General features: G+C 37.2%; 1 protein-coding gene across 8 annotated transcripts in view; it reads left to right on the forward strand.

Moving 5' to 3' along the window:
* The window catches only part of PTPRD (protein tyrosine phosphatase receptor type D), a 934,659-nt gene that overhangs the window by 565,119 nt on the left and 352,210 nt on the right, over positions 1-17,330 (forward strand). The gene's annotated exons all lie outside the window — the stretch shown is intronic.

The following is a 17,330-nucleotide window of genomic DNA, read 5'->3' on the forward strand; positions in this document are numbered from 1 at the left end:
ATGAATCTGAAATTCCTCCTTCTCTAATATTTAGGTTTTAGCCATAATATATGTGTGCTTTTTTTAATATGTAATTTTTTTGTTTTTCGGTTCTTAACATTCACTTCCGCAAGAATTTCAATTCAAAATTTTCTCCCCATCTCTCCCCGTCTCCCACCCCAGGACGGCATGCACCCCATCCACCCCTTCCTCCAGTCTCTCTGCCCTTCTATTACTGCCCCTTCTTCCATCCCCCTCCCCTCTATTTTCCTGTAGGGCAAAATCAATTTCTATACCCCATTGCCTGTATATCTTCATAATCTACAGGTATGCATTTTTTAATTTTTGATCTGTATATATAATTTCATTCTTGTGTATGAGCTCCCAGTATGGAAATTCCTTCCCCCCAACGTGGGTCAACAGAGGTAATTTAGACTCTTAGATCATTATCTGAGGGAAGAAAGGGGGACTGAGAGGTTAAGTGACTTTACTAGGGTTTCAGAGCTAAAATATCTCACAGACAGGGATTTAAAACACATAAATCTTCCTGCATTTGAGGTCCACCATATTACCTCTCATTCATACGTATGTGTATAGACACAGCCAAAAAATATAAATAGACCGTTTCTATGAAGCTGGTGTAGTGTAAAGATCATTGGGCAGGGGCCCAGGAAGCTTATATTTTTAACTCAGATTCCCTAGCCGTACGTGACAATGGGCACGTCAGAACCTCTTGGGATCTTAACTTTGTGCTTATTGTTTTCTTCTTTGTACAATGAAGGAATTAGATTAGATGATCTCTGAGATCCCTTCCACCACACAGTCTATAATTTTGTCCAATCCATGCCTTGGATATGATTTTCCATCTTCCTGAGGTTCTATATCCACATCTGTAAAATGAAGGGGTGGGACTAGATGAGCTCTAAGACCATGGATAGTTCTGAGAGTCTGGGATTTTCTGGATAGGGCATCTATGCTTGAATTTCATGACACTAACTCTTGGAATGAAGGGGCTGGGGAGAATATTTGGGCCCTCCCCATCATCATCATCATCATCATCATCATCATCATCATCATCATCTTTATTAACTATTATAATTTTAATGAGTGGAAGTTCTGAGGAAAAGTTATAATAGTAATAACTTCCTTGCATATATAGCTTCAAATTTTGCAAAGCATTTTACATATACCGAATCATATGATGTCCACAAAACCCAGCAGTTTAGGTATTATTGTTATCCTCATTTTATAGATAAGGACATTGATATTTAGAAATGCTACATGCCTTGCCCAGCTTGCACAAATAACAAGCCTCTGAGGTGGGGTTCAAACCCATTTTATTCTGACCATATATGCATTATACCAGTGGCGGGGAATCGGTGGCCTGGAGGCCACCTGTGGCCTTCTAGGTCCTCAAGTGTGGCCCTTTCACTGAATCCAAACTTTATAGAACAAATCCCCTTCATAACATTTAAAAAGTAAAATAATGAAATATTCTGTAAAACTTGGACTCAGTCAAAAGTCTCCATCCAAGGACCATCTCAAGGCTGCAGATTCCCCATGCCTGCACTACACCATCCTCCTCCTCCATCAACAGCATTTAAGTGAATTTTGATATAACAGATTATAGAATCATAACACTGTAGAGAAGTAGAGCTGGAAGAAACCCTAGAAACCATCTTACTGTCTGGGGGCTTGAGAAGGGAAGTGACTTCCCCATGGTTATATAGCTAAGAAGAAACTAGCTTGTATCTTGAACCCAAGCCCTTTGTTTCTAAATCCAGGGCTCATCCTCTTTCACCATGTTGCTTCTCTACTGAAGTCCCTGTCCTCTGGGTTAACCTCCATTCCATACTATAGAGGAATAACTGTATACATTGCCTTACTATAAATACTGAAAATGCTTCACCTAATAGTTGCAACTTTCCTACCTGTTGTTCTTAAACTGAATATTCTAAAGGATATTTTTCTAGTGCCTCGATGAAAACCAGACAAATTTAATCATCATTGAAATCCCACTCCTTTAGATTTCCCCCTTTTCTTAAAAAAAAAAATAAAAATTTCTGTTTTACTTCAACTGTTCTGAAAGGAGATCAGCTCCTGTCGCATTTTGAAATACACGTTAGGAAGCAGCTTCAGCTCTCAGTTACCAAATAATTCATATGCAGTCTGCAGACATTAAATTTTGAAAAAGGAGCAGCAGAAAGCTTTAAAGCCAAATTTTCTTTCATTAAATAAGTGGATATGACAGGGTTATGTAATGCTTTGGAGGGATGAAGTGGTGCACATCACTAACCTTTCAGATCCAAGAAGGTCTATGCTTTTCATTTGCAACTAGATGGAAGCTTAACACAGGATTATCTGCAAACCCCTTTTCTAATTCAGGTAGATTAAGTGCAGCCAGATTCCACATATGTGCTCATGGACATATCACATATGCTCACAACACACAAGTCCAAGGAGGGAATTTTCTTCTTTGCCCACATATATGCATTACCTAACACAGACATGTATGCATATGCGTATGTGTGTGTGTGTGTGTGTGAGAGAGAGAGAGAGAGAGAGAGAGAGAGAGAGAGAGAGAGAGAGAGAGAGAGAGAGAGAGAGAGAAAGAAAGATAAAGAAAGATCTCCAAGACTTCAGGGTACTCCCCTTTTCTGATGGAATGCCCGAGAAAGTGATAATAGCAATGCCTTCTCTGTCCTCCCCAGTATGAATTTTGTGTTGTGCCTCTTTTGGATTAGAAGAACGACTGAAGTGTACCTGAATCTGGCTGGAGGCCTTGTCTATCTGTGCCTGTGTTCTAAGGATAGCAGGGGGTGAGGCCAATCAGCTGTCAGCCTCAGCTTCTGTTTATCCTTTAAACAATTGCTGTGCGCCAGGGACCATAATTACCGGTTGGTTTTAGTTCTAAAATAAGTGTCCTAATAATTTGTCATGAAACCAACCTAAATTCTTCTGATATTGCCTGCAACAGCTTAAATTGGAGAAAGCCACAGCAAGAAATGTTTCAGTTTATTTCTACTTGCCATCTAAGCATATTGGTAAACAGTGTAATTAAAAGCTCATTTGCAGGTTTTTCACAGAGGTTCTTTCGATGTGGGTAAACCCTCTAAAATCTTTTGTTTTCCCACTTAATAACATGAGTTGTAAGTTAGGAAAAGTAAAAAAAAATAAGGTCCTTGGCAAATGGCAGCCTTCACTGTCTATGCTGCTTTGGAATGCCTGCCATGTTCCTGGGGCTCAGATAATGTGTTTCTCTAGAAACATGCATAATCGGCAGCGAAATGAGCTGGGACCTGGGTCTGCACAGCCCAGGGATACAAATTAGACACTTGATATTTTAAAATTAGACCAACTGAACAGTGTTGTTCATGTATTCTAGGCGTACTGCCTGACTTACTTCTAGAGGTTCAAGTGTCAGTTTATTTCACTTATCAAGAGAGGTGGAATGAATGCTTATCTGGATAATCTGATACTGTTCAGAAACTGGAACAGAAGGACCGGCCACAGCTTAAATCATTTCGGAGAGGAAGTGGATAAGAGTGTCCTTCTGCTGATGGTTATCTAAATTTGTACCTTGTGCGTGTAGGTATATCCATGCGTACACTTTCATGAGTATTTTAGCCAGCATAGCACAAGTAGAAGGTGATGAGTTTTTGGTTTTTTTCTCTCCATGGATATAACATGCATTCATACTATCGCTAATATGGGTTAGTCAATGGAGAGACTATAAAAATTTTAAAAAGGAAGTGAAAAATCACAGTATTGGATTATGTTTTCTCTCTAGCAGTCAATTTATTAAAGTTCTCTTTAGAGTCTATTTCCATCTACAAACTCAGGAATATTTCAGTGTTCTCTGTTCCTAAGTTGGATACCAATGTCAACTTGAGTTCTGTCTGTAGTACATGGCAGTTCATGCCCTTGGGTGATCATCTGTTATTACACTGTAGCTACTTATTTGAATATGATTTCACAGCCTAACATGGGACCTGTTATCATGCCTTTCATACTTTGTACCCCCAAATAGAACAGAGAGGAGAATGTTCATTTGGGAAGATGACAATCCAGTGTTTGAGAATGCTGAATTTGGCAGTGAGTCCCTACCATTTGAAGCTTAAAGTAGCATGTTAAGGGACTCTTTTATCCATTTCCATCTCTTTTGTACAGACTGTAAAATACTCTGAATTTCTAGGAATGACTGTCAGTGCTGTCCAATAATAGAAGGAAGCAAACCTGTAAATAAATATATTGTTTAAGTTTTCTACATAAGTTTAAGGAATCTGATAGCTGTACATGTTTGAGTCAGAATAGATTTGGGGAAAAGAAGCAAATGCTTTTCTTTTTAAGAAACTATAAATTGAATGAACCACATCAAAAGTATGGTTTTTAATGTATAAACATATACACATATGTATATGTCTAATATATATGTGTTTAGGTGTATATATGTTCTTTTAATTTATGAAGCATAAATACTAGGTGGTCTCAGTAACATAGCTACTTGAAACATCCATTTTGTTTGTTTGTTTTTAAACACAAATGTTGTCCTGGTGATGCTGCATGGTTGTCAATCTTGGAATGCTACCATCTCCAAAAAACCAAAGTAGTAGATGACCCACAAGACAGTGGAGGAACACATGGTGGACACAAATAGGCTGAAACATATCTCCTGTTTTAGTATACGTGCTGCTGAAGCAAGCCTAGCATATTTCCAGTGGTTACTTGCTTGCAAGAAGTGGTTTAAGGAACATCATCCAGGAAATTATGACAAGGAGAGGTAGGACTGGTTGTGTAATTTGAGAGGGAGATAACAGATAGGCAGACAGCTCACATCTTCTACTATTCCCCAAGACACGTTGAATAGCCAGAATGAGACCTCTAGCACATTGGATAGATAGCCTATGAAGGATCTGTGGAGGAACATGAACTATCTGGGGCAAGAAGATATGTGAAGAGTTGTAACTTCTCTTGGTGGATAGGATACCCATGTCACTGAGATGAGCGAATCTGAAGAATTCATAGCTTACATATCCACATCACTTTCTGATTTATAAAAGAAACCTTTCACAAACAACCCATAAGGTATAGTTAACATAGGTATTTTCAACCCTATCTTACCAAGGAAGAAATATGTGTCACTGCGCAAGTGACTTGCTCAGTCATGAACACAACACAAAGTAAATACTAGTGATAGATGTTAGGGTGAGACTCTCTGATTCTAGTCTTCATCAGGAATCTATTATTCTAATTGCTTATTTTAATAAAATGTTTTGTGACTTTCAAGGTTTTTTCGTAAGACAGAGTAACAAAATGGAAAAATCCTGAATTTGTAGTCACCGGGCATAATGTCTTGCCCTTTCCAGCAGTTTGCTTATCTGTAAAATGGGATAATAACACTTGCCCTTTGTAAACTTTAAAGCACTATAAAGAGATGAATTATTTTTACATTCACTGCTGTTTTTGAATCATTATACATGAATGTATGTATCTTTTGATTCTCATAACAACCTTACAAAGAAAGCAATTGATATTTTATCTGCTTTTTTATACATTCAAGAAACAGAACACACAGCTGCTTGTTTACTCAATAACACCAGAAAGCTCAGTAGTTCAATAAGTATTTGTTAAGCTCCTACTACGTGTCCCACGTTGTGCTAAGCTCTGGGGATACAAAAAAGCAACAGATAGTTCTTGCCCTCAAGGAATTTATGCTCTTAATGGGGGGAGAAAACACATAAAAAAACTGAAAAGTGGGTGGAGGGGTGGTGACCACAGATTGCCTGGTATAGGGGCATGAAACCAAACATAGTTACACCGCTGGGAAATGCAAAATGAAGTCACATTGCAGCCCTCTCTAAAGGAAGTCTCTGTGAGGGCGTTCGTGCTCTACCCTCCAGCCTTCCAATCAAATGGGAGAGTTTGAGAGGGAATGGAAAGCATGTTGAGTATCCAGATCTGAGTCAGTGAACATGATGATGAGATTTCAGGCGATCTGCTTCTCCTGGATGGGGCATCATTTTCCGTAGAGACAAAACCAAGCAAAGCTCCTATTGGAAAGTGGAGAGGAAGCATGTCAGTTTCACAAAGGATATTGTAATTTTACATGGAAATAAATTTTTTTACCCTGCTTTTTTGTTTGCTTTAAAGATAAAAAGGAAAATATGCACTGCCATTTGATGCAGCCTGATCCTTTCAAATATTCTTAAATTCCAGTTCTGTAGTATTAACAACTCCTGAACTGAACTTCAAAATAACAAACAGTAGCAAAGCTGACCTTGAAAAAGCGAATTGTATATATACGTATATATATACATATATATGTGTATATATATATATATACGTACATATATACATATATATGTGTGTATATATATATATATATATATATATATGTATATATATATATATATATATATATATATATATATAGGATGTGTTTGAACAATGAAATTTTGCTTCAGAATTCATGAATAGGTTGTTCTTCAACCCTGGAATCCATTCCCATCTCTCAGTATTTCTAGTGTTCTTAATGCTTAGGGAAAGAGAAGGAGGGAGATTAGTATTTATTCAGCCCCTACTGTGAGTCAGACACTGGGCTCAGTGCTTTACAAACATTATTTCATTTGATCTTCACAAAAACCTTGGGAGGTAGGTGCAGTTATGATCCCCATTTTACAGTTCAGGAAACGTAAGCACCCAGAAGTTGACTTTCCCAGGATCATCTAGCTAGCAAGTGAGGCCAGATTGGAACTCAGGTTTTCCTCACTATAATCACAGCACCCTTTCTACTGCTCAGTTCATAGGCCATCCCCTTTCTTGTTCTCCTTAGATATTAGTGCCCCATCCCTCCTTCTTCTCAAATTATGATGTACGTCCTTTACTTAGTTAAGCATTAATTAAATACCTTCTTTGTGTCAGGCACTGTGCTAAGCTCGGAAGATACCAGTTTAAAAAGCCCCTGTCTCCTAGGAGCCTACAGAATATTCATAGATAAGTAAATGTTCCAGTATATAAACAAATTAAGTACAAAGTGATGTTCTTGGGGTTAAGGAGAGGGTAATACTGGGTAAATCAAGAAAGGCCTTTTAAAGGAAGTGGTACTAGAGCCTAGAAGAGCCTAAAAAGAGGAGTAGATACTGTATTCCTCAAGTTCTGTGGAAGAATCTTGAGGGCAAGGGCTGTTGTTTCATGTTGTCTTCCATATCCTTGGTCCCTTGCATATAGCAGGTATTTAATAAATGCTTTATGAATTGAGTTATATGAACATTTCTCAAAGTGTTGTCCAGTTGGAAATATTCCCCACTTTCTCACAGATGGTGCATCCCAAAGGCACTCCTCATTGTTGTACTGAGGTTTATTGTAATGAGCTTTAAACACTGGTCTTACCATGATGTCTGCATGTTTCTTGCCAGCTTGGTTGGCACAACGTCTATTTCTATAGAAACATTTTCATGAATCTGAATAATCCATGTTTTTTTTCCTTTTATCTAAAATAATTTACATATGATAAAACCTACCATATGTTCTGTCTAACAGCAGCACTTTTGCCTGTCTTATGACCTTGTGAACACACACATTTTTGTTATCTCTGCAAGTAAATGGTGTAACTACTTTTCCCTTCAAGGGTTTTGTAACCCTAACTACAAATACACGATATGAGGTTCACTGGAAAGATTTCTGGATTTGGAGTCAGGAGACCTGAATTTGATTAGTCCATTTGCCTCATATTTCTTCCATGACCTTGGGAAAATCCTGCGTCCTCTCTGACCCTCAGCTTTCCATCTATAATATAGAGGTGGGTGGAGTTTGGATGAAGTGACCTCTAAGGCTGCTTCCATCTATAGATCATTACTGTGATCATATATATAAAATATCTGAAAAACTAGTCAGTTCTAAAGATAGCACTACCAGTGTTACTGCCTTTTTCCAAATTCTGGTAATACTTGTAACAATTGCTGTGATTCAAGTTGTGATGAAACAGGGAGAAAAAAGAAGAAAGGATATTTCTTTAATTAGATAAATACTAATAGTTATAATCTATGTATCTTTCCACCACACTATGATGTCTCAAGTATACCCACCCTGGTCACCATTGTTAATGTGTTCCATTGTTATTAAGTAGTATGAGGATTTTAAGTCACTTTGGAAAGGGGTTTCTTTTTTCTCCTTTACTACCCTCCCCCATTAAACTTACTCTCTCATCCTTTTTGAAATAAGAAACCAATTAACTTTTCTGTGTGATCCAATTTGCAGGTACATGGTAAGCACAGGTTAGAATTAAGGAGAAATGATTGCTTATAACGATGATAAGCGCAACTGATGTGATAAATTATGATTAATGAGTAAATTAGCAGCAAAGGATGTAAATGAGTCAGCTTTGAAAGCCAGATCTACCAAAAGGACGGTGAGGGATCTGTAAGACTGCTTTTTGTCAAATACTGTGGCTGTGTTTAATAGCTTTTTGAGTATATTACCATTTAGAGGAAATATAAAATAGCCAATAAATCTTATGTCATTTGGCTGCATCTCCACTCTATGATAGAGGGAAATTGTATGTAATACGTGGCCATTCATCTGTTTCTGCATAAGGACCTTCATCACTCTATTGAATGTAAACTGGTGCATAGTCTGTGTATTTTGAATGTATAAATAGCTAGCAAGAAAACCCCAGGGCTTGAAGTGAAAACTGTTGAATGAAAGACTAAATAGCGCTCTGAGTTACATATTTTCATTAAGAATGCATGAGTCTGCCACAAGAAATGGGAAGCACAAATTCGTAGATTTTATCTAAGAATGAATTTGGACCATTTATATTCCCTTGCTGAAATTTCATGTCTGTAAACACATAGAATCTGGGAGTATCTTAGGCCTAAATCAGATGACCTAAGTGATTCCTATCAATAGCTCAGAAAAATTTTGTAGTCTAGTGGATGATTAGGTGATTATGCCCCATTCCTTCAGGTCAGTCCTTGACTTGTGCCTTCCCATGATATGAAAGACCCTGGATTCTCGGAGGTGTGCCAGTGGAGAGGAAGTTTTTTGGTATATCCAACTAGCAACCCAGAACAGCTTCCTGGATGAGGGTGTTTATGGAATGTGTTTATGTTGTCCAGAGCCTAGCCTATGTTCAAAGAGATGGTCCTAAGTTCAGAGAGATACTTAGCAAATGAAGATGCGATTCAAGGATGGACATTTTTTGGTTTTGATAAGTCATAGCATCTAATGAAACAAGACATGCAGGCAAATCAATCAAGAAACATTTTTAAGAGTTTAGTAATGTGCTACACATTGGATACACAAAGGCCAAGGTGGTTCCTGCCTTCATGGAGCTCACCTTCCAGTGGTGGGAACCGCATACAAACAACTCTGTACATACAAGATAAATACATTACAAGAGGAAAGCAATCTGAGAAGAAGGGCACCAGATTTAAGGGTGAAGGGAAGAAGGAAAAACACCTTGCAGAGGGGGCCCTTAGCAACCATTGTCTAATTCTTTTTTTTTTTTATAGGGGAGGAATCTGAGGAATAGAAGAGTGTACTTACTTGGAAATCTTAGGGTTTCCATCAAATAACTTGAAGCCATTACATTTTAATTCTTAAACTTATGCCAAGCCCTGGGATGAGGCAAATACTTCCGCATGAGGACCATGGCTGGCTAAGGAACTGCAGCATCTATCATCTTTGCTTCACTATCATCTTCATGTAGTTCAGTTACATTGTATGTTGTGGTAACATGGATGAGGCCCCCATTATTGGGTTTCCTTATCAAGCCATGAAGAGACATACCAGAAAATTTAGAGGATGTGAGAAATCACCTTCTAATAGTATTATTTCACTTAAAACATGCAAAGAACTATGTGTAAAGTTTAAATACTATAGTGGAATTATAAATCTAATTCCTTTTAAAATAGATTGATCATTGGGTAGATAACAGATATGCAATCTGTATAAACTCTGCAGAGTTGTCACAAAGCATAATAGAGGGTTGGGTGGACCCCCAGTAGAGGATTTACAGGAGACCATTTGCAGGAATTAGGCAGCATGAAAAGATGTGTTTCAGTCAACACTGTGTGTTCGGTAAGTGTCTCACCTATGAAGTCATAGACCCCATCCCTTGAAACACTCAAGTGTGACAAGAGTTGTAAGGCATTGATTAGAAGGGAAAGAGAGACTGTGGTTGGGAGATTGTAGGGAGATCAGTTTAGAGATGATTGATAATTGTCTAAGGGAGAAGTAAGGTTATTCTGGGGTCATGTAGCTGTCCCTGTTATAGGGGTTGTTCAAGAATTTTCATTTGGAGAAGTAGCCTACATACATGCATACAAGATCATAGTGCATATAGTAAAACGTTGCATTGGAAGGAACACTGGCTTTGGGAATATACTGACTTGGAGTCTTGACTGTCACTTACTAGCTATGTAACTCTGGATAAATCTCACTTTTCTTATCTATAAAATCAGAATAGATAATACTAGCCCTACTTCACAAGTGGTTGTGAGGAAAGTACTTTGTAAACTGTACATCTCTGTGTAAGTGTGTGATTTGTTATGAGTGTTCGCTAGCATATTTAATGTTTCTGTGAGAAAACACTGATGTCTAAGTGAACATTTGGCATATAGCCTTTTCATCAATTCAGAGCTGTTTGTATATTCTTATGGGTATTGAAATTCCTAAAAGAGTGTCAATAACAGGGCACATACTAGGCACATAATTAACGTTTATTGACCTTAGTTGAATTGATGCAGATGTGGACTATGTCTCTCTCTAAACTAGCCTGTACTGTGATTAAGCCTTCCTCTTTGAGGATTTAAAGTATTTTCTTATGACAGATATCCCCTTTAAAAACAAATTGCACTATTTAAAGAAATGTTAATCAGCTAAAAGAAACAAAACCAATTAGTTACAGCCTGTTAATTTTGTTCCCCACGCTCCACATTTCCTGATGTCCGCAGATGCATCTAATTCATTAGAATTACATTAGACAAATGGAACCCTCATTTCTTCTTTTCATCTTTGCATCCTGTGATCTTTGGTATGATTTAGCTTTAAGACACACCAATGGCCAGGCTGTTTAAGGAAAGCTCATACTTCAAAATGTTCCTGGTAATTGGCCACACCCCTTTTTTCATGGTTGAATGGTATTTATGGAATTAAAACTCTTCACACATTGATCTCTGGGCCTGTTTAATGAAGTGTATAGCCTAGGTGTTTTGTTATTTTTTTTTTAAAGCTCAATTCAGCAGTTTGTCAAGGAAGGTTATAAATAGTTTGCTGATCCTGAATCGACTTTGCCCTAACATTAGTAAGAACTGTGGCATTCCAGTAATTGTATTTACCATTAGAGAGCCCCCAAACTGGGGTCTAGTTTGACAAACTTTCCCCCTAGTAATCAGCATCAAATGGCATGGCTATCTCATGGTACACTCTAATGAAAAGCCTTTGAACAGTTCATGCCTTTCTTTAGAAGCGGTGGGTCAGATAACTTGTCCCAACAGAAACCAGTAACATTTCTAAAGCATGTTAAGATTTATGAAGCACAACCGTACTCCGAGGTGATTATCCACTGGTTATTTACTGGATGCATCGAGAGAATGCCGAGTCCTTGAAAACAGACAGCTTTATGTCACCCCCACGTTTTGAAATTACATCCGTGCTTCTGCCCTGACTCATGTGCATGTTTCGTCTCTCAACTTTTCATTTAGAAAATAAACTTTCAGGGCTTGAGAGTAATTTGAGCTCTTTAGCTTTAGTTCAATAGAAGATCATACTCCTCACTTGTCAGATCTGGCTTGAGAAGAGATCCATTTTGCAAAGCCAAGAGTTGGCAGCTACAGGCCAATAACAAGGGCAGTTAACTGTATGGTGATAATGGAAGGGCACCTATCAGAATCCTGGGGTCTGAGAAGCTAAAGCTGTTTCACTTTCTGCCCCTCGTGACATTTCTTCTCTCCATATGCCATACTAGGCCCTCTGCTGATCATTCAACATTTAAAAACTGAAGGCTTTGACCATTTAGCCCTGAGATTATTGTCTGATTCCCAAATAGATTTCTTTAGTACATATTGTTTCTCTGATTCTTGCCCTTTCTTTCCATCTCCAGACTATTTCTGTGCCTCTCTTCCATAGTATTTTCATAGAACATTTAGATCCAAAATATAGATGGCTTTTCATTTTCCTCCCCTATTGTAAATTTGAAATTAAAAATAAAATCATATATTGTATTCTGTCATCCTTAGATACCTTTCCCTGCTTTTTTCTCCAGTTTTTCCAAGTGCCTAAAATGGTAGATGTGTGGATGGTGTGGTCAAGGTTGAGGGATGCCTACTCTAGAATTTTTAACCTCTTTTCAAAGAGAAAAGAGATCCTGTATTTTTATGTTATTTTGGTGAATGGGAGGAGGGAAGGAATTAATTTTTTTTTTCTTTGGGGGGGTGGGGGTTGGCTTTTCTTCATGATTTAATGTCCAGGCTTCTGGTGTAGTTCATAGAGTGCTGGAATTGGAGTCAAGACAATCTGGGTTTATAACCTGCTTCTGACAATTATTAGCTGTGCAACTTAGACTGTCTAAGCTTCAATTTCCTTATCTGTAAATGAAGAGGTTCAGCTCGATATCTTATAAGGTCTCTCTGCTCTCAGTTGATGAACCCTGTGATCACTTTACTGGCTCATACATATCATTTCAATTTCAGGAGTTGACAAATGGGGTAGATGACATAGATGATAAAAAAATCAGTGAAGTTTCCAAAATTAGCATAACGTCACAGCAGAGGTTTCTTGGTTATTGGTTTGTTTGTTTTTTTAACATATATATCCCCAGATCTAGAAACATTAATATTCTATTTGGACAGGTAGGGAGGTACAGTTCTAGTGAAAAAGCTGAAGAGATTTAAGACTTTCTAGTTTCTTACTTTTGCTTTTAGAAAAACTGACTTTGGGGGCTTTATAGTAAATCGACCCCTCTAGTACTCTGCATTTGATCAGTAGGAGATCAGCCTCAGAAGAGAGATAGGAAAATCAAGGAGAGTCTTCTGGAAGAGAAAGCAAATCATTTTCTTTTAGATATATTCATTTCAAGGTGTTAGCAGGATGGTTAAATGGGTGTGGCATAGTGGATAATCAGGATCTGGGCTTGGCATCAGTACAACTTCACTTCAGTTTCCTTACCAACTGTATGACCATTGGCAAATCAATTCTGTCTTAGTTTCCTCATTTGTAAAATGGGGATAATATTAGCGTCTAACTCATCAAGGTAATTGTGAAGCTTGCAGGAGAAAAATAAATTTAAAGTAAAATAGAAATTTTAGCTATTACTTTTATCAAATATTTAGCAAGCAGCTGGTTTGGACCTTTCTTTCCTTGGTATTAATTTGAATTCTTCAGTACCCCATAAGGTATTTCCTAATCATATTTATACTTAAGACATGAAAAGCATCTAAGAAAAGCAAGTATCTTATGGATCATTTATTTTTCTGTCTAGCCATTGAGTCTTAATGTCCTAGGGAGGTGCCATTGTGCTCTGATAATGAAAGACAATTGGCAATAATTCATGTCCTGACCTCTATTTTTGATTTTTCTTATAAGTGTGATGGAAAAATTCAACCATCATAGGGCCCACAAGGTGGGAAAACTGGTGTGCTGATCTAAAATTCTAGAGAAAGGTCAGGACTATAAATACAGATTTGAAAGACAATTATGTGAGTCAGCTAGTTGAAGCCGTGAGAATGAATGAGGTCATCAGGTTAGAGTTTTCTATGGGGTGTTAAAAGGTTCAAGAACCAAGCTTTGGGGAAGTCCTGCATTTATTAGGAAAGATTAGGAGAAGAAACCATCAAAAGGGGCATAAAAGGGGCAATGAGAATGCCAGGAGGAAAACCAAGAGCAGTGCCTTATCATGGAAGCACTGGAAGGAGAAAGCTTTAAAGATGGTGGTGATCACTTGGTGTAGAAAGGTTACAATAGTTGTGGGCAGAGAAAAATCAGATTTTATGACTTAAAGATTATTGGTTATTATCAAAGGAACAATTTAGCAAAGTGATGTGGATAAACTCCAGATAGCAACAGGTTTAAGGAAAGAATGTGAGGTAGAGAAGTAGATGTGCTTTAATATCCTAGCTTCTCTATCATTTTATTCTTTTGAGAAAATTTAACAGGAGAATTCAACTCACCATAGGGTCTTGAAAAGGGATTAAAAATTAGAATGGTTTGTCCCTAACCCTTGACCATACCATCCACCCATCTATCATTTAAGGCATTGGAAAAGGCAGGAGAAGAAACCATAGAGATATTTAGATCCCCTTGGTCAAAATAGCGACTATAAGAAGTTAAGTTTTGTATATGTGATATAATACATACATATGTATATATATATATGCATTTTGTTTTTAAAGAAGAATCTCTAGGAATTGTAATTATATGATTATACTTTAAATTTTGGGCATTAACAAGTGAATGTTAATCATTGATTTTCAGTGGTCGCCAAAGTCAAACAAAGGTTGGAGACGTGTAAGACGCTATCTTGCAGCTGGTTTTAGAAAATGGTTATCTATATACAAAGTTCCTCATGCATGTCCCTTCTTGTTGCCTTTTGTCCCTTGGGTTGCAGCACTGCCTATAAATCTTAAAAGAGGACTGTCTAGGAAGGTATTTGAATTGGTCTGGAAAAGGAATTAGTTTAATTGAAGGTCATTTTCTTTTCTTACACTTCTGTCCTGGCTCAGGAGCTTTGAGATTTCTCTCTTCTCACCAGCATAAACAGTTTTAATCAATTAATGCTGATAATACAAAAATCAACACATCTCATCTGGTACCAGCCTGGAAAAGATGCTCTCCTGAAATGGAAACGAAATGTAAACCTCATTGAATTTTACATTTGGAAGAAACAATGGAGATGATGTTATCCATTCTCCTTCTTCTATAGAAAATACTTAAGGTTCTCAGACGTCTCCAATAATTAGTCCCAGGTGACCTGAAGGCAAGAGGAGGATTCTTATTATTGCTATTTCATAGATGAGGAAACTGAGGCAAACAGATTGTAAGTGACTTGCCTAGGTATTACATAGCTCCCAAGCATCTGAAGTTGACTCTGAACTCAAATCTTCCAAGATGTCAAGTTTAATACTGTATCTACTGTGCCACCAAGCTGTCTGTAAAGCTTTATAGGGATGGTTTAGAAGTTCTCAATATGGGAACATTCGATTACAATAAGCTAAAACAAACTTATTAAGAACAAGCCATGCCAGAGTAACTTTTTTAATAAGGTTCCTAGACTGCTAAATCAGAGGAATGTTTTTATCATAGTATACCTGAATTTCAGGGAGGTATTTAATAAATTATCTAATAATATTCTTGTGTACAAAATAGAGAGGCAAAGACTAAATGATATTATAAGTGGAGTCTGAGCTAGTTAAACACCTAGCCAAAAGTGTATTAATTAAAAGACTTGTGTCAAGCTGAAGAGATATTTCTGGTGGAATATGCAAGATTCTTCTTCACCATGTTCTGGTCAATTTTGTCATCATTCGCTTGGGCAAAGATGTAGATGGTACGCTAATCAGCTTTGCAAATAACAGGAAGCTGGGTAGGATGGTTAATGTGTTGCTGGAAAGACTCAGTATCCTCAAAGATCTTTGTATGTTAAAATAGTTGACTGGGGTTAATAAGACAATTCAATAGTGATCACTGTAATGTCCTTCAGTTGGGTTGAAAAAAATCAACTTCTCATGTACCCAGTATGAGTCAACTATGTGACATCATCCAAAACAATCATAGGCTATTTGCATTTATAGAAGTATAGTATCCAGAATAAACAGATGTCCTAGTCAGTCCATACCTAGAATGTCATGTTGAGTTCTCAGCACCATGTGTTATTAAAGATATTACAAAATGTATCCCAAGAGGAGGGAAACTGAAGGTGAACATATTCAAATTCATCCTATACTGGGGTCATTAAAACAAATGTAAAATGCATTTGATGTTTAACCCAGAGGAGAGATGATTGCTCTTTTCATCTATTTGAGGGTCTGTAATGTGAAAGGATTGCATTTGTTCTACTTGATCCCAAAAGACAGTATTAGAACCAATAGTAAGAAGAAGAAAAAATTCAGACATTCAGAGCTTTCTAAAAGTAGAGTGGTTGTTTTGGTAGACTGTAAATTTCTCATCACCTAGGTAATTAAGCAAGGGATAAATTAACACCTGTCAGGTTTGTGGTAGTTGGGACTTATACTTCAGATATAAGTGGGGCTAAATGACCTCTGAGGAACTATCCAAAGCTAATATTCTATGATTTTGTTTTGTGGTTTTTGTGGTTTGTCCTTTATTCTTGAAGAGGACAATGACATCAGAAAGATGATGACATGACTTTCAAATGAATTGGAATTGAGTGAGGGAGGACTGTGCAAAGTCACCAACCTCACTTTCTCCTTCAGAGCCATCTGGGTCAGCTAGATATAGATTGGGACAACTGGAGATGGTCCAGGATGCAATGGGAAACTTTGGTCTTTTTAAGCTGAGGTCTTTCCAAGGTCTCACTTTAAGTGAGGCAATACTCATTTCAAGAATAGACCTATTTAAGAAGTGAGCCAAGGGATGGCTCCTTTAATAATAATAAAATCAAAACTGAGGGAGGAAGACCTTCAGGGATTTGGACAAAAGAGAAGCAGTTACTATTTATGTTCACTCAGAGGCAGGAGGAGTCAAAAAGTAACTATTAAGTGGTACTTGACCTATTGTCTGATTAATGACAGCCAGAGTGAATTGGGCATAAGGCATGGTATGTAAGAAAGAAATCTAGGAAGTGTACCCCAAGATAATTAGGTAGATTTCAGCCATCAAAATTTCACCTTCCTTTGGGCAGAACACCTAATGTTGGATGCTCCTTCTACATTTCCAATTGATGACTTTATTTATGATTCCTGGAAAATAGTGATGATAGGAAGCTTTATGAAGAGGAATCACCCAGAATTATTATCAAGCCATCCTGGGATAATTTTATTAGAAGTAAAGGAACCCCTTGTTTTGGGATCATAGAATTATTAGCCATTCTTTCCTATCCTATTCTTATTCAATCAGTGGCTTTAACCATATACATAACAAAGGTACTTAATTAGAGACATTTCTTAAAAAATAAGATGCTAACAAAGATGATGGTTGAAAAGAAAAAAAACTTATCTGTTGAAATAAATGAAAGCAATGATCAAGTTATATAATTTTTTTAAGTTGACAGAATGGTGACAAATCTTTAGAAACTTAAGAGGATTTTTAAATGAAAAAATCCATTTTAATCTCTTGTAACCCATTTTTTTTTTGCATTTTTATATCTTTCCCCTTCTATTCTCATCATCCTTAAA

Source organism: Notamacropus eugenii, chromosome 1 (assembly GCF_028372415.1).
Source record: "Notamacropus eugenii isolate mMacEug1 chromosome 1, mMacEug1.pri_v2, whole genome shotgun sequence".
Lineage (NCBI taxonomy): Eukaryota > Metazoa > Chordata > Mammalia > Diprotodontia > Macropodidae > Notamacropus > Notamacropus eugenii.